Genomic DNA, 18787 nt, shown 5'->3' with positions numbered 1-18787 from the left:
TTTATTTAATTTCTTTATCAAGCCTATGATAACAAAACCTTACAGAATAGAAAAACAGGAAAATTCAGTCCAGGTTTCTTAAAAAATCAGGCGAAGTTGAGTAAGGTGCTGATGAATGCATTCCATTTGGGGAACAACATCAGGGCGCACACCACAAATAAGACGGCCGAACAACAAAAAAGGGTGTAAGCGACAATGATATATATACGTATATATGTGTATTATATGCGGCTGGACTCCGTAATTGGGGGTGTCACAGAGGCGAGTGAAGTCTTTTTTTAGAGCAGTTAGTAATTAGCCAAAGTATTCCAAGTTTACACAACAATAAACTTCTATCGATTATTCCACCTGTCCCCAGAAATACCACCACACTTGTTTCTCAAACGCGATGCCATACCCAGCTAAAGAAGTAAAATATCAACCTGGTAGGTCGGAAGAGAGGCGCATATGCTCAACTTGGCCTAGCAAAAAGAACTGAGTCTGAATGAGGTATTGTGAAGAGTAGATGGCATGTTGGAAGCTCGAAGTGCTAACCTCTACCTATCCCTCATCATGTTGATCTCCTTGCCGCGGGGATGAGGCTTAAGTAGACCTTTGGCTTATTGCCAACCAGGCTAACCTAACTTAACCTATCTATCTATTAAACTACCTTACGAAATTCACTCTTGTTTGATCATACAACATTTTTTACTAAATGTGTTACGAAAAAATAAAGTGGTGTTGGGAACCATCGAGTACTTCCGAGAATTGTGTACTTTTGTATCGATCCTTTTGAAATTCAAATATTTTTAAAAGTATTGGGTAAATAATTGAGTTAAAACATACAATTAGCATTTTACTAAAAGAGTTGCTATTTATATTTCTGGCCTTGGACAACTCTAGTGTTCTCAGGAGTCATCTGAGGTTCTATTGGAAAGCTTCACATGTCTTACTATAAACTTACTCAGAACATTTTGGTGTATGAACCATAAGAATGCTGCTTACAGTGTCTTTCAAAATTAATCTCGCCAAAAAAATGGAATTAAACCGCTAATATTTTTTGCGAATACTTTTTATGGATGGATTACGGTATGGATTAAGAAGACATGAATTCATCGCTGACCTAAAATCATTGAAAGGCAAGCAAGCACCATTCTTTAGCATCGTTAAAACTACTAAAATTAATTTTCTAGAGGCCGCTGACGATAAATTCCGAGAGGTTGTCCATAATCCGTTGTTGTGCCAGAAAAGATCGATGATGCGCGCATAATGATTAGGCAATCATGCCACATATCGGCATCCTTGGGCATTAGTATGATGAGCATCAATAAGATTTTGCATAATCACACAAAATTAAAAAAAATACCATGAAAACGCGACTGGTCAAAGTGCTTCGAAAATTGGTTCAAACGAAGCCACGGTATATTGGTCATCAATAAAATATTTTGAAAAACAATAAAACTATTTTCCGTCACGAATGTTAATTTTTCCATTATTAGGGAAGAAATATAAATAGCAACGCTCATATAACCTACTCCTGCAGCACTTAATTTCTTAAAAGCAGCCTTTAATTAGGAAGACCAGAAATACGACCACCAAGAATGCTATACAAAATGTCAAATAAATTGAGTACCACTTTCTCCAATCAACATGTGGCAATAATAACTTTATAGTTTTTAGTTGAAATATTACTTTAAAATATCAAACAATGTTTGCAAGTAATAAAAAAAATTCTGTACTTGGTAGCGGAAATTGCTGAATGAATCTGTGCGACTGCCATTCGATTGATTCCGGAGACATAAAATTATGAATATGTACTCGTTCATTTGAGGGCTCGCCTTTTGACGTTAGATCGCCTCAAACGAGTGTTTGATTGCTACTTATTGGATAATTGACCAAAGTCGGTAATTGTGAGCTACTTGAGCTGTAGGCGAAATAAATATTTCCAGCCACTCTCAGCTAGAGCTACTCTTTAAGTATTTTATACAAAATGTTCAGTTGCAACCAAACTTAAATTTCTGCACTTGTTCTCCGTTGAAAGCTTTAAGACAAACCCTATAATTAATGATTTTCATGAAAATACAATTGTTTATACCAACTAGGTGGCTGCACTAAAGTACTTATACCAAATCTGTAAGAACAACATCGTCAACTGAAGAACAAGGAAAAAGCCGAGCAACAAAAAACGAGATGACGTTGTCAACTTTCTAAGCTTCAAATTTCTAAGTGGCCAGCTATCTAACTTTTAACTGAATACATTTCATTTACGTCAGGGTGCTAGTATTTACATATATTTACATACAAGTATGCGCCATGTAGGCTTGTTGGCTGTGAGGCATTCACGCACACCAAACTCACCAAGGGAACAAAGCAGTCCCTTTGACTCGCATGCTTGGATTCAAGTAGGCATTAGGCTGCAAGCAAGGCCAATCTAAATAATAATGAATTTTATATGTGTTTCCACACATGTAAAAAGCCTTTTTGTTGTTTTACTTTCGCCATTTGCATGTGTGCAAAGGAAAATAGAAAAATTTAATTTTACGCTACATTCAAGCTTTATTTAATTTTTTCTGATCAAAGTTGGAAAAGTTAACATTTTATTATTATTGAACCGCGATTATTCGTCCGAAGTCGACCAACGCTGTAGGAAGTTCCGACGTTTCCAGGAAATGGAATTTGCACACACATATTTACATGCATACAAAGGCAATGTATGTGCATTGAAAATTTCGATGGAGCCAGTAAAATCTGTTATCTTATAGCAAAAATAGCTTCACAGTGAAAAAATAATGACACTTTTAAACGCCCATGCTAGAGGTTTTCTCTTTAAGGGAAGTAGAAAAAGTGAAAATGAGTGTTTAAATAAAAAGCTGCTACAACACATACTTAATATACACACAAAGATATTTCACTGCATCAGCAATATGCATTATAGCGATTCCTCGATACTTGCACTTGCGAGTACAATTTTGACCGATAACTATTCCTCTCGTGTTTTCTATTATGCTTAACCCATTCGAACTCAACTTTATCAGAGAGCAACTTTGTTTGCTTGTTTCTAGGCGTATCTCTAGGCTTACGAGCAGCCTTCTTTTTTGCTTTTGCTCGATGAACTGTAATGATACGTTAGTCATATGTGGTTGCACAAAGTGTGAATCATTGGGTAATATATTTTCAAGAGACTGCTATATTTTCAAGATAGCAAAGTTTCTGCCATGAAAACATGAAAAATCTGCTCATAAAAATAATCTATAGAACTGTGTCGGTAAAAGATCAGGTTCCTTCATTTGTAGATTAACACGAAGATGCACACTATAAATTGGTGAAGAAGCTCAGCTACACGTCTAATAAAAGATGAATTTGCCTATTGTATGTATGGGGTATTTTACTCGTATCAACTCTTGTTATAATTATCCAGCCACTGAAGCCAAGGCACACCATGACAATCTCTACGAAATAACAAAAAATTATTACGTCCTATTCGAAGATACAATTTTCTCTCTTGACCATTAACATCTTTCGAATTAACCCCGCTAGATTTTTTCCTGTTTGGTTTCTGAAGTCGCAGGCCTGTGCAGTCAGTTAAAAGATGAGATGACCTTCTGTTGAGAACATAATAAATCGTGCACAAAATGAAAATAGGTTGGAGTTAAAATCTGCAAGTGGATGGCCATGGAAAATAACTAACCGCGACGAACGCATTTTGTTGAGTAAAGTATAAATCTTGCTAGTGAGCTTAGAAACCAGCGTGGGGTCACAGTTTTTCATGAAACAGTTCGCCAAGTTTTGCACGACTTGCTCGAAAGAAGCCTTTGCCTTCTGCACAGTGCCACCTTAATTAAAAAGTTCCCGTAACAACCGGCAGACGGCCTTCTAAGTCAACGGATTTGAGTTCCATTTCCTTTTGTTAGGTTGCCACATCTGTGATTAACATTCTCACCAAAATTGTACCGCCATTGCTGGACATTTGCAAAAGTTACGCCTTCTTGAGAAAATCTACTTCTGCGCGTGTTTTCGATCGATTTTTTTAATTTGAGCTTGAATTTGAAACAACTTTAAAAAACTTAAAAAACAACAGTCATTTACATTGAATGAACGCTTCAGAAGACATCGTGAGTCCATCGAGGATAACGAACGTAGTGGCAGGCCGTCGACATCGAAAACTGATGAAGACATCTATAAAGGGAAAGAAAAGTTGATCAATAACCGCAAATAAACATCAGAGAGCTGGCAGAGGACTTGAACATTGATTATGGATCCATTCAGATTTTGTATTTAATGATTTGGGTTTGCGCCGTGTTGCTACAGTTGCTACAAAGTTGGTCCCGAAGGATCTAAATTTCATGCAAAAAAGAGGCTGCATTGATAGCAAAGTAATGATTTCTAATGCAGAACCCGACCCAACATTTATCAAACACATCATTAATGGAGACGAGACGTGGATTTATAAGTACGATACGCAATCCAGACATTAGGCGCATAAGTGAAGAGCTCCTAATGGACCAGGACCAAAAAAACCACGTCGTTTTCAGTCAAAGAAAGCGATGCTCACTATTTTTATGGATTACAACTGTATTGTAGAGCACGAATATTTGTCAGAAGGTCAGACAGTTAAGAAGGATGGTATTATTTGGGCGTTATGAGACGTTTACGTGAAGCAAAGGATTTGTGGGAAAACAACTCTTGGATTTTGCACCATAATAACGCACCGTCGCACAGTGCCATCATTATCCGTGAATTTTTCACCAAGAACGAAACGCCGAACAGCCATCGAATCACCTGATATCGCTCCCTGTGATTTTTTTCTGTTTGATCGAGTCCAAAAACCACTATGGGAAACGCGTTTTAACACCCCAAAGTAAGTAAGCCGATAGCTATACCGAATATGGAGTTCCAGAAATGTTTCGAGTGCTGGATGAATCGTTGGCATAAGTACATTGCAGTTGACGGGGAGTACTTTGAAATCGATAATATTTCTTTTAAGGAATAAACTTGTATTTTGAATTTTCTGCATATATGCCGGAAACTTTTAGACCAAGGTTGTATATTAAAGCGGTTATATTCCGCTAGAACGCCCTAGCTCAACCAGATAGCTACTAGGTTGATGAGATATTCTGCGATGTGACTAAAATAATGCTGTATTACAACGATGCACGCAAATATAGTGTGGAAGCAACCATTAAAAGCACTGGATAAGCGTTTTTAGGGATGTATATCCGGTAAGGGAATGGATGATTTGATGTTTATAGACGATAGATGAATACGCGACTATGCAATGCCATTTGACAAATAATGCAACCAAATTCAATTTTAATAGTTGACAACAAATCTCAGTTTAAATTCTACTAGGACAACAATTCAAGACATAAAGCTCATATGGTTTCTTGAATGGGGTTTCTTTATTGCAGTAAAGTATGAATATACCAGCCGAAGGCCATACCGCAGCGGGGAAAAGAGGCTACTAAAATCCGGCAGGAGAGCAAGGGTCTCGGCTGAAAAGGCCTCTTATACCCAGAGTACCTCCAGCGGCAGGGCTGTAAAGCTCATCAGGATCGAGACCAGTAAGATCCTGATTATAGTATACTGGAAAAATTATTCAGATTAAACTGTCTAAGGGCTGGTGAAAGTAGTATTCTATCACCTCAGTACAGGAGGGTGACACCTCCCCGGAATAGCTGATAGGTTAATGCTCCAATCGCATCCATCTCATTAAAACCCTGGCAGGACTTCAAGTACGTTCTATGCTACGTCACCATTAAATTGGTGGTACAGATTCAGTTGAGACTGACAAGTGTCTGATTCTGGCTCTGAACACAAGCTCCGTGGCCTCCCGGCACTTGCATAGACAATCTCGAGAATTACTTTTAAGACAAATGTACATCGTCGGAGATAGCGGCTTGAAAATGAGACCCAAAAATGAGATACAAAAATGGGAAATAAACAACAACAACAAAAGCAACAAAAGCAACAAAAACAGATCAAGAAAACGCCGATGAGAGAAGCGTGTTCAAAAGGAGCAGCAGAGTACTACTATCTCCTGTACTGAGCGCGCCTCAACCATCAAAAAAGACAAAGGAGTCTTCCGAAGAGAGGCCTAGAAAAACGATAGTAGAAACCCAAATCGAAACACCGAAGTAGACAACACAGTGCGCCCATTCTACACAAACCGGACTACTGTCGTACTATCACAGTCCTCCAAAACAGGAGTTCATACAAAAAATGAGAGCAGCCGAAAAAGAATCACTTACGAAATGTGATAAATAAAATGAAGCTTGAACTACTAAAGCAGAAGAACGTCAGCATGGATATAAAAGATGGTGTATCGGAATTGGAAGAAATGGTCGACGCAATTGGCAGCTGTCGGCGAAATTGGATGACGGCAGAGAAAGAAACAAAAAATAATGCCGCAAAAAGTGTGACTGAAGATATACGAGCTACCATTGTGGCCACACCTAGCACATACCAGGCGAAACGACTGACCTCCAGTCCCCAACACACGCTCGCCAAACATAGATAGCGAATTGCAAATTGTTGGCGAAAAAATGAGGTGAACTAGAAGTGATGCTGAAGCAGGCTCAAGACTGGCCCTAAACAACACAGAAAAATTAAATAAACCGTTAAACTTAAGCCATAATCAGAAGCTCTCCTAATCAAGCCCACAGAAGGACACAGCTACGCGGATGCTTTAAGAAACCTCCGTAGCAAAATAAATCCTGGCGACGCGGCCAAAATAAAAGCCGTTCGAAAAACAAGAACGGGAGCGATATTGGTCGAGCTAGATAAAGAAGAGCAGATCAAGCCCTCCTTTTGCGAGGCACTAAAAACTGCACCACAGGGATGGGCTATTATAACAGACCTTAAACCAAAAACTACGGTAGAGATACGACACTTAAATTCTCTTACTACAACTGTGGAAGTGGTAGAGACTCTAAAGACAACCCTCAGTATAACCGCGGAAGAGATAGGCGTAAACTTGTCAGCACCAAATAGCAGAGAACAGGTACGTGCTTACATGACTTTAACACAGGAGAAAGCTGACATTTTCCTCAATAATTCAAGTATAAAAATTGGCTGGGTGAACTGTAGAGTGCGACCGCAGCTAAGTATCAAGCACTGCTTCAAGTGCTTCGGCCCAGGGCACCTAGCATAGAGCTGTAAAGGGCCGGACATAAGAGGCCAGGGTCTCTGCATTAGATGTGGCCAACCGGGCCATAAGTCAAAGAATGCACCAACACCTCGAACAGCTGTTTGTGCTCTGAAGCGGATCACAGCTTGATTTATCTTATACCGGGATCGGGAAGATGGGCGATATATAAGAGCCAAAACGTAGAATGAATGTACTAAAAGCAAACATGCATAGAAGAAAAACCGCGGACGCGCTTCTATCACAAGTGATAGCAGAAAAGAACACGGACGTTGTTATAATCAGTGATCAATATAAACAAAAAAATACCGCAAACTTCCCACCAGGAAGTGGAGTAAACACAACAGAAAACGGGAGCGGAAATGGCTTTGTGCGGGCCCGCATCCATCAAATCACACTAATAAGCTGCTATCTAACGTCCAGGGATAATATCAAAGAATTTCGAAACAAACTAGATGACAATGAGGATATATGTAGCTCGTGAAATCGGGGGACCGGTAATCGTTGCCAAGTAATGATACGAACACAAGCGTGACTAGATTCACGTGGGCTCAAATTAGTCATAGAGAAAACGGTGCTAATACTTCTAACCCTTAGAAATTAACATGCACACTTGCTCAACTACGCTAACCACAAAAAAAGTTCTAAAGCACCTAGGCATAAGACTGGACTGAAGACTAACCTTCTGGGCCCAAATAGAACACGCTGCAGAGAAAGCCGCTAAGATGGCATCTCTACTCAGTAGACTGATGGCAAACATAGGGGGGCCAACCCAAATGAAACAGGAAATAATAACAATAAACGCTCTCCGTTCTCGTATACGGACCTGAACTGTGGGCGAATGCGTCTCAGGTAAATCACCGATGCAATCTCTTAGCATCGATACAACGAACGGCAACCCTGATAATTGTATCCGGCTACCGCACAATATCAGGGCCAGCGGTTCAATACCGATAGATTTACTAGCTTCCGAAAGGAAAAAGTTCTGGGCATTAAAGAAAAAGGGAATGGAAGAAAGAGCTAGCAAACCTGCAGCGCGCGAAATAAGGGGTGAAACGCAAAGGTTATGACAGACCGTTGGATTAACGAGACACACGGCAGATGCACGACTAGACTCAACGGACAAACCATTGCTTCAACGGCAGCTTTGATGATACATTAGGCATTAGAACCCCCTCATCCAAAAAAAAAAAAAATTGTTGGCCCAAAATCCGGATATTAATAGAAAATTTGTGGAGCTATTTAAAGAAAATAGTTGCAAAAAAAAAAATCAATAATCAATAAGGCCAACAAAATATAAACTTTTTTCTCTCATACAATCCATGGAAAATTGTTTGGAGCACAGGGTTGGGCTGCACATGCTGTTTATTGATAATTCAAGCTTTCGATAGTATCATCAGGATGGCTATCCTCCCAATATTCCATAAATGTAAAATGCCAGAAAAACTAACCAGAATAGTGATGATGATTGGCATACGCGGATGACATATTTAGTAATTGTCAGCCAAAGCATCCACGCTCTATCCTTCGTGGATATTGAAATTGCAGCTGGTATAATTGGCCTTAAAATCAACGAAGATAAGACGAAATATATGACCATCATCCAGATAAAATAAGACAGTGTCAGACAAATTGGTGATTTTTCTTTAGAAATCATGGAATACTATACCTACTTAGGCTTCAACCTGAGTAGAGACAATCCAACAAGCCTCACCATCGACGGGAGGATCCAAGGTGCTCACTAACGAAACTCTTCACATCGAAACTACTAACCAGACGACAATTCAAATTTATGATATGGAGGTGAATCCTGACGCTAATTGAAGCAGATAAAGCAAAACTGCAAACCTTCAAATAAAAAAGACTCAAACAAATTTTTGAAGCCATCAAAGACCACAGGAGTACCGCTAAGGTAGAACAAGCAGATATACCAGCTTATAAATGGCGAAAATATTATACCTTTCATCAAAACGCACATAACAAGAATAGACGATACGAGAATGCAGAAGAAAATTGTAACAGCCAGACCGTTCCACACTAGAGCAAGAGGAAGACCGAGAACAAAATGGGCCGACGAACTAGAGGAGGATATCAATAAACTTGGGATAAGAAATTGGAAGATGTATGGAGGTCCCACGTGCAGCAGGCCAAAGTGCACAAAGAGCTGTAGTGCCAAGAGATGATGATGATGAATTGTATTCTCTACTATTGGCTTATGAATTATTTATATTAGTCAAATATAACCAAAGATTGAAAGAAACCCATAAAAAAATACATACATATTTTCTTAAGCGATATGTCTGCATTTCGCTACATTAAGGGGGTCTTCTGGTCTCGAGGCCCTGAAATGAAGGGTTTTTTTGGGGATTGATTGTGACAAATCCTGTGAATATTTAAAAAAAATTTTTTTTTTTATTTTAAAGGTACATGTCTTGGCTTTTAAAAAATGGTTTTGACTTTGAAAAAAATTAACACCCGCGACCTTGAAATGGCGCTGAAGACGTCCACCTCCAAACGAAACAGGTCTCCATTTTGGTCACGGTTTTTCCACCTGGGTAATCAGAAAGCAAAAATTAGATATGCGTTGTCTTCAGAGTTGCCCTGGTTAAGTTTTCCCGTGACAGATTTTTTTTTTAAATTTTCTTTCAAAAGTTATGCAACAATTTGCAAAAAAAATTTTTTTTTGCTCATTTTTTGAACTTTAAAAGGTTATAAAAATGGAATGAAAAAAAATTTCAAAAATCGTACACGGGGAAACTTAGCGGTAAGTTTTCCGAACCTTTTAAGACCAAAACCATTGAAATCGGAGTATAACTACTATGAAAAGTGTGACCAAAATGCTTAAAAAACACGATTTTCGGGGAAACGCGTTTAAAGATAAAGTTTATGATGAAAACGGCCGGAGGAGGGTACACTTCGGTGCCCAGAAAAATGTGAAAAAATGCGATTTTCAAAAAATCCTTTCTGTGGCGTATTCTCGCATACACATACAACAAAATTATGCAAAAAAAAAAATCGATTTTTTTTTCGCTGGAGACCAGAAGACCCCCTTAATCAAAACACTTCCTTGACAAACTGTACGTATATATATGTACAGTAGAAGCCCGATAAGTGCAATACCGATAACTGCAATTTCGCGGAAAGTACAATTCGATTTTGAGTCCATAGAAAACTCGAAAAGAGCAATAAAAAATTGCAATTTTCGGGCGCAAAAGAGTTCTTGTTCGAAGAAATTTTTTACTTAATACGGCAATGTATTTGCGTTCATCACGCGCGAAGACACAGCTTTATAGCTATGCACAGTTATGGTTCTCGGAATTATTGCGACCAAAAACACTGTTCTCACGCTTTGTGATTTTTGATTTTTACAAATAACTGTAAATTTGTAGCGCTGATACCATAAAATATGGCATCAAATCGTTTGTGACATTCAACACGCGTTAGTTTCAAGCTGGTTCTTGAGAGTAAAACAATCGTTCGGAGTTTGAATCATTTTTTTTTGCTTTCATCAAATAAAATCATGGGAAAAGTGAAAAAGAATCTACATTTTCTTACATTCAAAGAAAGAGATGAGATTCTCCAAAAAAATGAGAACCCGAAGATACTACTCAAGAAGAAACAACCGAAAAAGTCCAGCATGAATCGATTTTTGGCTGTGTCAATTCAATTTTGAAATGGGGTGAACAGAACGATGTACTGTCATTCAATCAGATCGCTTGTTTGCATGATATCCGATCAAAAGCACTTGAAAAGTGTTACGAGAAAACGCAATCGAAAATAACAAAGTTTTTCCAAAAAAAAAAAAAAAAAATTTGGAGCACACACTCATATGTCCTTCCGCATTGATCTCTTTGTATTAATTTCAATAAATGTGTGTTCATTTTTCTTGAATATCGACCTTTTGAGCTCATTAATTGCATTGAATAGAGTTAAAATATTTTTCCCTAGGTATTCCTCGATCCACAGGAGAAATTCGCAAAAGTGCAATTTTTCGCTAAGTGCAATCATTGCTGAAGTTTTCCAATTGTACTTATCGGGCTTCTACTGTACATATGAAATGTCTTCAGAGGTGCTTGTAAAACTCTATTAAAAATTTTTATTAAAAATAATAATTGAACTAATAACTAACTAAAAACAACTGTTTTCAGTGCATGAGAAATCTATTATTTTTGTTTCGATAAATTTACAATGTACAGTGCATCCAACCGTGAAGTATTTGTCTATAGATATTTACAAAAAATAACCTGAAATACTATTTGCTATTCGAGAACGAGCAAATCAATGCCGAACTATGATTGTACGCGATTGTAAGTGTCGATATGCAAAAGTAATAAAAGCAGTAAAAAAATCTTAATTAAATTTATTGAGTTGCACCCAACTCGATATAACTAAAGTAAATATGAAATCCAAATAAAACAAAAAATTCATAAATAAAATTCGAAGAAGAGTTATAGGCAAAGCGAACTATGTTAAACAGACATGTAAATAGACATGCATGTACATATACTTATACAAACATACGAGTATGTGCAAAGGAAGGAAGGAAGTGCGAGCACCGATAAAGCGAATGGGTATAATAAATGGCAAGCGCATGAGTACCGTATCTGTATTTATTTGTATAAGCAGTTATCTATGATTCATTGAACAGATTGCGTTAAATCTATAAAATTCATTGTTTAGCCTAGACATCAGAGTAAGAGGCAAAAGTGTCAATATGAAGCTTAATGATAACTTATTAAAATATTGCGCAAAATTGAACGATAGTCGATAGTCGGACAGACAGTTAAGCAAAAAATCATGAAATAATACTTAGGGGAAAGGTACGTGAATGCTCAACAATTTGCTGTACTATTTACGCAATGAAAATAAATTCATTACTACGAGTTGAACGACATATCATAGTAAATAATTGAAGAAAAAATGCCTGCGCAAGAGTTGGCGTTTTGTAGATAAAATTGAAAAATATTTAATTCTCTTTTTATTTAATTATTGCAATTGATATATGTATCAATATTAATGTACGTTTTAATTTAAAGTGTGATTTAATATTACAAGCGGCGTATGTCTGATATTTCTCGGTTGAGAATTTAATTTGTCTATGCTAACATGGTTTTATTCACAAGTTAAAAACAACCAGAGTACGAGTAATGTATTTTGTTTCCGCTTTCGGTCCATAGAATGTATAAATCTTTAAGCAGTGATGAACAGTTTAGAGTAATTGAAACAAATTTTGACTAGTTAGAGACCAAATAAGTAGTAAAAATCAAATCAGCTGCATTACCGCTATTACCTGTTTAATGTGCCTTGCATGAAACAAAACAAAGGGAAGTTTTACTTTACTTTTTTTACATAAACTTAAAATTATAATACAAGAAATAAATATTATTGGAATGTATTTTTTTTATAATCTGGTAGAAAATTTCATGGCATTTATTTTTTCAATATGACATCCAGCATTTATCCGCCGCGGCTACGAGTTAAATGATCCATTGGATCAGTCCAATTTTTGACCACTTTTTCCAATAAGTCTAGCCGTATGGTGTCAATGATGGCTTGAATATTACATGGCAAGTTACATCGTCTTCTTGGAGCCAATTGTCGTCGATGTTTAGCTAATTAATTTTTGGAATCAAAAATTCAGTCAGCGTGGCTCGATAGCGTTCGCCATTCATCGTAAAGGCAACTCCTTCTCATTTCGAAAGATATATGTATGGATGTAAAAACCGATGATGCCGTCAGTGCTAAATTTCCACAGTTACAGTTACAGTTACAATACAGTTTGCAATTTTCAGCTGTCAAACCATAGTTATCGATATCAATAGTTCTCATGCAGCTAAAAAACACCATATATATTTATTTAATATAGATTTTGTTAACAATGAATTATCTGACAATGCGTTTAATCAATTAGTAGAATAGCAACTTTTACATTATTGCATTACACGGCAAAGTTAATAGACGCAGACCACCCGGAAGACCGCCTGAACGCTGGCATGAGTGCTGGGCGTCCGGATCTGCTGATACGCAAAACTAAACATACAATATAATAAAATATAAATGCATATAATATTATAAAAATAACCCATAACTGTTATTGTAAACAAAAGCAAATCCTAAATAAACGATGAAGAACAAGGAGAGAAGAAAACGGAATTGCAAATTCTCGATCGTTCGATCATCTCCATTCTCATTTCAAATAACAAAAAGTTTACCTCTACTCACTCAAAATTAGTCTTTCATAAATATCCGAACATCCACATTACACCTTTTTTGGCAAGTATACAAAATATTCAAAGTCTATCAAACAACTAATCGATTAATGGTATTCGATTTAGTTTTTGAAACAACTTTTGCTACTCCATCAACTGATTAAGCGGTTAGTCGGTTAAGAAGAGGCCTTTTAAACTATGCTCCCACGGCACGTAATTCACTAAGCCGTTCACGAATTATTTTGTTTCCACCGCGCATTTGGAATTCACTTTGGCAGGTTTGCCTTTTGTTCTTAACTTTTTATTGCTTTTATTTACTGTGAATATCGGTGATGGAGAAAAAGAGTAAATTAAAACAAGGATTTTATTTAATTTTATAATGAAAACTGTATTAATTTATTCTTTCCGTTTTCCAGGAATAAGCGAAAGTGCCCGGAAATGATAACAAGAAGGCGAAAGGGCGCCTGAAACGAGTTGCGTGGCTGCCGCAAAGGCATTAAGATTGGTACAGGAGTAGTAGAAAAAAGTTGAGTTCGCTTTTTTAATATTTTAAACAAATTAAAGGAGCACTAACTTTTTAATTACCAGTGAATATGGTAGCTTTATTTCAAAAGAAGAAAGTCAACAGCACAATTTATGACAAATGTCTACCATGAACAAGAAGTAAAAATACCTTTAAATTATTGTATCATAGTTTTTTACCGGCTATGATGACACCGAACATGGGACACCGAAATTAAGTGCCACTTTAAAATTCCATGAACCAGAACCCATTTGTGGGCTAACCAAAGCCTATATTAAGGAAGTTATCATAAACTGGGAAAACAAAGAATTCACACTCCACTAGATGGAGAGTCCAGGACAGAGGCCTGCTAAAGAGTTTATACTTGCCTCCAAAAGAACAACAAATAGGCTCCTAAATCTATATAATGAACATTCACTAGATATTATTTCAAATATTGTAGCCTTCGTTAACCTTTCAGGAAACTAGAATTAGAGGAAACAAGGGTCTGTCGTGTTTTCAAACTGGATAATGGAACTTTGGCAAATGAAAACTCGTTCACCAGGGTGGAACAAAAAGTCTCAAGAGGTGCTCAAATTCATTAGAAGCCTCCAATTATAGCCTCGCGATCAAGCACATTGGATCACATTAGAGGGCGCTGCATGGCCCCAATCTGGCAAATTTTAGCAGATATTGTATGTCGACTTTTTCCTTCGCATCTCAGGTATACTTTTCTAAAAGTTCTTCTTTCGAGCGATTCGATGTCAAGTGATACAAGTATTTTGGGCATTTTCGTAATTTTTTTTAATTGGTTTATGTGTAGGCTTGAAGAAGTAAAAAAGCGTGGAGGAGATTTAATCATTTTGAGATTAAATTTTATTTAATGTTAAAAATATTGGTTTCTAGTTTTTAAAGTGAAATATCTTCGGTTCTACATGTTAACATTTTTATAATTTTTAATATATTGTAGTTTTTGGAAAAATTAGGAAATCCTTCAGATTTTTTTCATATTTATTTATTATTTTCTTTTTTATTTAATAGATTAAACTATATTCAATGATACCTGTAAGCTTCATAATGGGATCCACATCACTTTTGGAGTTGCACTCGGACTCAAATACGTGCAGCAAATCATTGTAAGATATTTTTTTAGCGCAGCGACACATTGAATCTGTTAAATGCACTACTTGGTACTCGTATCGCAAAAGTTATACGAAGACATTTCACTGTAGAAACTCTATATCAAAATTTTCAATATTGAAAAAACTTCCAAACTATTTATTTTTAGTTTACTTCTCATTAGTTATTCTCAAGTCTATGAACAAACCCATTTTTACAATAACGGACGAAAATGCCAAATGCGTGGATCAAGGGATTCGCTATAAATTGGTTTAAGCCATATTTGTGTCCCTGGGCCTGGATCGGACATACTCTTAGAAAACCAGCGTCAGGAATACCCGCAATGGTCTTAGAGGGGAAACCTCGAGGTTACAATTACGTTCTAGATACTGTAGCTGGTTTAACTCCTACCTATCCAGAATCGACCCCGACATACTAAACATAGATACTAACCACTTTTTCATGCCCCATCAAACCCACTCATCTAACACCCCTCCCTCCCAACCGTAAGATGAGCTAGACGAAGACAACCGGTGGCTGCACTACACTGACAAGACAAAGTTGTGGCTACAACAACAACAAAGTGGAAACATTGACTTTGGTACTATGCGTCTCATAATTGGCGCTTAAGCAAACAATAGGAATACTATTTATGTCACAGGTGTTGCGTTGTTACCGTAGACCATTCTTCGTCGAATACTTTCGGTGCCATCTTGGACGCTCCTCAAGGAACTATTTCGGAGCGCTCTTTGTTTTTTTCATAAACGGCATGAGCTCACATTTTTCTTTCTCCAACTTTTGATATACGCTAACATTTTAAAAATTTCTGAAATGTAACAAAAACTGCTAATATTGTATGATTAGAATTCAAATTAATCTTGGTGCCTTTTCCCAATGGCAACAAAAGTTTTCATGTTATATTACTTTTAGTGAATCTGTTAATACTTTCGCTACCTCATATTGTATTGCTATGTACATACTGCAGGATATCAAAGAAATTAAGCGTAACCCCCGGTGCCCCAAAATCATACGGTTTGCTTGGTTTCGTCAGCAGGAATAGTGCTAATCCCATGACGACGCGTCGTTCGTGACCGGCCAATTCGTTTTTTTTTTTTTTGAAACTACTGCACGGCGAATGTCTCATACCATTTGTTTATGATAAAATATTATTAAAAAAAATGAAAAAATCTCTTCGGATATGTTTAGTTAAATCTCAGTTTAGTTGGCGTTATACAGTAGAAATAAGCGCCGGAACGGCGAACGACCATCGACATGTGATTAAGATGTCAAATGAGGCGACATGCTGTATATTTCTTTTGTACGTTTCCATTTAGAGTATGCTGTCTTTATATGGCGCCCATCCGTCCATCAATTTAAGATAGCTAGGATTAAGCGATTTCAAGATTGTCCTTAAATACACTTTGCGCTCCTAATGTTGCTCTGACCCGTTTACTCGCTTTTCACAAATGATGAAGAAACAATGTTTCCCAAAAATTTAGAACAAAAGAATTAAATTCTTCAAAAATTATATTTTATCTAAAAAAATATAAAAAAATATTAAAGAAAGCTGAAGATATTTCACTTTAAAAACCTTCATACCTTTCGATGCCAGGGTTCGAATGAAAGAAGTTGTTCGATGCTTCGGCGATTTAAGACGGATTTGAGGACATCAATGATCAGGCTCGTGCGCAGGCCCTCAGATTTAGGGGGGGTTTTCAAAAAATATTACAATAAGCGTTACATTGTGTCATTTCTTAAAGTAATTATAAACAATGAGATTTAGCATAATTTTTTCTTCTCTGTGCAGATGATGGGAATACAACATGTGTATCTTATATATGTACGTATATTATGATTCGTGCCTATTTTTTTCATATCGATCCATGTCAAAAAATTTTTGAAAGCTTCGTCTGGGAGGGAAATTTTGTATTATCTGCCAAGAAATGAAAAACATATCATTTGGTGTTTCTTGTTCGGTAAATAAAGAACATACGTTTTTCCAAGTGGAAATGTATTTATCAAAGAACAGAAGGGAATTGGCACCAGTCACCCTTCAGTAAGTGCATTTCATTCCAAAAGTTTCTATCACAACTCGCAAATACTCATTGCATTGTGGCTTATCTTAGAAAATCCGAAGTATTTGCTAGAGTTAACAACTATCACGCCCACTTCCCATATGAAAAATATTTTCACTCTCCTTCATTTACTTAATTAAATACTTATACAAACGCCAAAAATTCCTTCCAATAACATAAAATGATAATTGCTGTAGTTTCCTACCGAAATATTTATATTACTTTGCATACATTTGGGCTAATTAGACCTCACGTCTGTCCGCCAGCTATACTAATTTTGCAAAACGTTTCAAAATGCACTAGCACGAAATTCGGACAACAAAAGGGCGATGGAGGAAGATTGCAAATTCAAAGGTCGCACTGCTTACGGTAAACGAATGGAAGTAAGAAATGCACTGTGGTGTAGTCAATGAGCACTGTACCAGATATATGTATGTTTGTGTATGTGCATGTTTGTACGTGGTGAGAAATAAAACTGTAAACAGAGCAAAAACAAAAACTCCACACAAAACAATATTAACAAAACTTACAAAATTATTATTGCTTGCTAAAGGACCAAGCAGCCGAATTAAGTTTCAAGCCTTTCGATAATAGTTGGCTTGAAAACTATCACAACTAACTATATACAAATTTAAATGCCCAATTTACATACAAACACGTACAAATTCATACATATGTTGATACGCTTGTGGAGATGAGTAACTCTCCACTCTCACTCCCAAAAGTTTGCTAATGAGGTTGAAGACACTCTTAGGTATTAAAAGCAAAACTGTAAAGAGCAGCGCTCGACTTTCCCACTTAACTTCAACGCTTGACTGACACACAACATAAAGATTGCATTATTACATACATCTTCAAGTATGTGGAATGCCACTGGTGGGTAGCAGCAAAGTATTAGTACAAATATTGTGGCGGATGTGCGTCATTTGCGAGCAACCGCCAACGCTGGGAGTGTGAATTTGTAGCCGCTGGGCAAATTTTGGCGCGAACACGTTTATAAGATAGTAGCAACAAAGGATAAATGTTGCAACTTTATGTGGATACTCGTATAGGTATGCACATGTACATATATAGATATGATAGTAAGTAGGTAGTAGACTTGTTTGCGCCAAGGACTACCAAATAGTGCTTGAAAAAGTCAAAATAATAATAGAAAGGTCAGCGGCAGCAACGACGGCAGTAAAAACAAAGCAGTGAAGGAAGCCACTGTTGGCGTTTGCATAGGTAAATAAAAACGCAACTGATGCATGTAATACACATCCATAGATAGGCGTGCAACCAGCAAATAAACTTAGGGTTAATTTCACGCATTTTTCTCTTTATATTGGAATAATTTTCAAGCGCTTATAATAAATATGTAAGCAATGTATGAATACATATGTACATACATACAGCCACGATCAATTAATTAGTTAGAGCATATTAAACTCATTAAATTTCCAATATTTATTTCCATTACTCGGGAGTATGTGTACTCGTAAGTTACTGAAAATTCTGTCATATCAAAATATCAGTTTGTAATGGAACCCGTCACATAATTAGCAGTTTGCAATTTATTTATGTTTTTTTTTAATTAAGAGCGCATGAAATTAAATTAAACAAATAGTTGGATGTATTACCTTAATTGTTTTTTTTTTTGTATTTCATATGCGTTCGATAAAATTACACAGGCTGTGAGCAGCCTATACCTTTTTTGGATGCAATCTTCGAATAAATAAAGTTCATAAACCATTTTGGCCTTCAGCGAGGCAGCCTTCTG

Source organism: Anastrepha ludens, chromosome 2 (genome assembly GCF_028408465.1).
Source record: "Anastrepha ludens isolate Willacy chromosome 2, idAnaLude1.1, whole genome shotgun sequence".
Classification (NCBI taxonomy): Eukaryota; Metazoa; Arthropoda; class Insecta; order Diptera; family Tephritidae; genus Anastrepha; species Anastrepha ludens.
The sequence above is the reverse complement of the archived record's forward strand: the minus strand, read 5'-3'. Positions refer to the sequence as shown.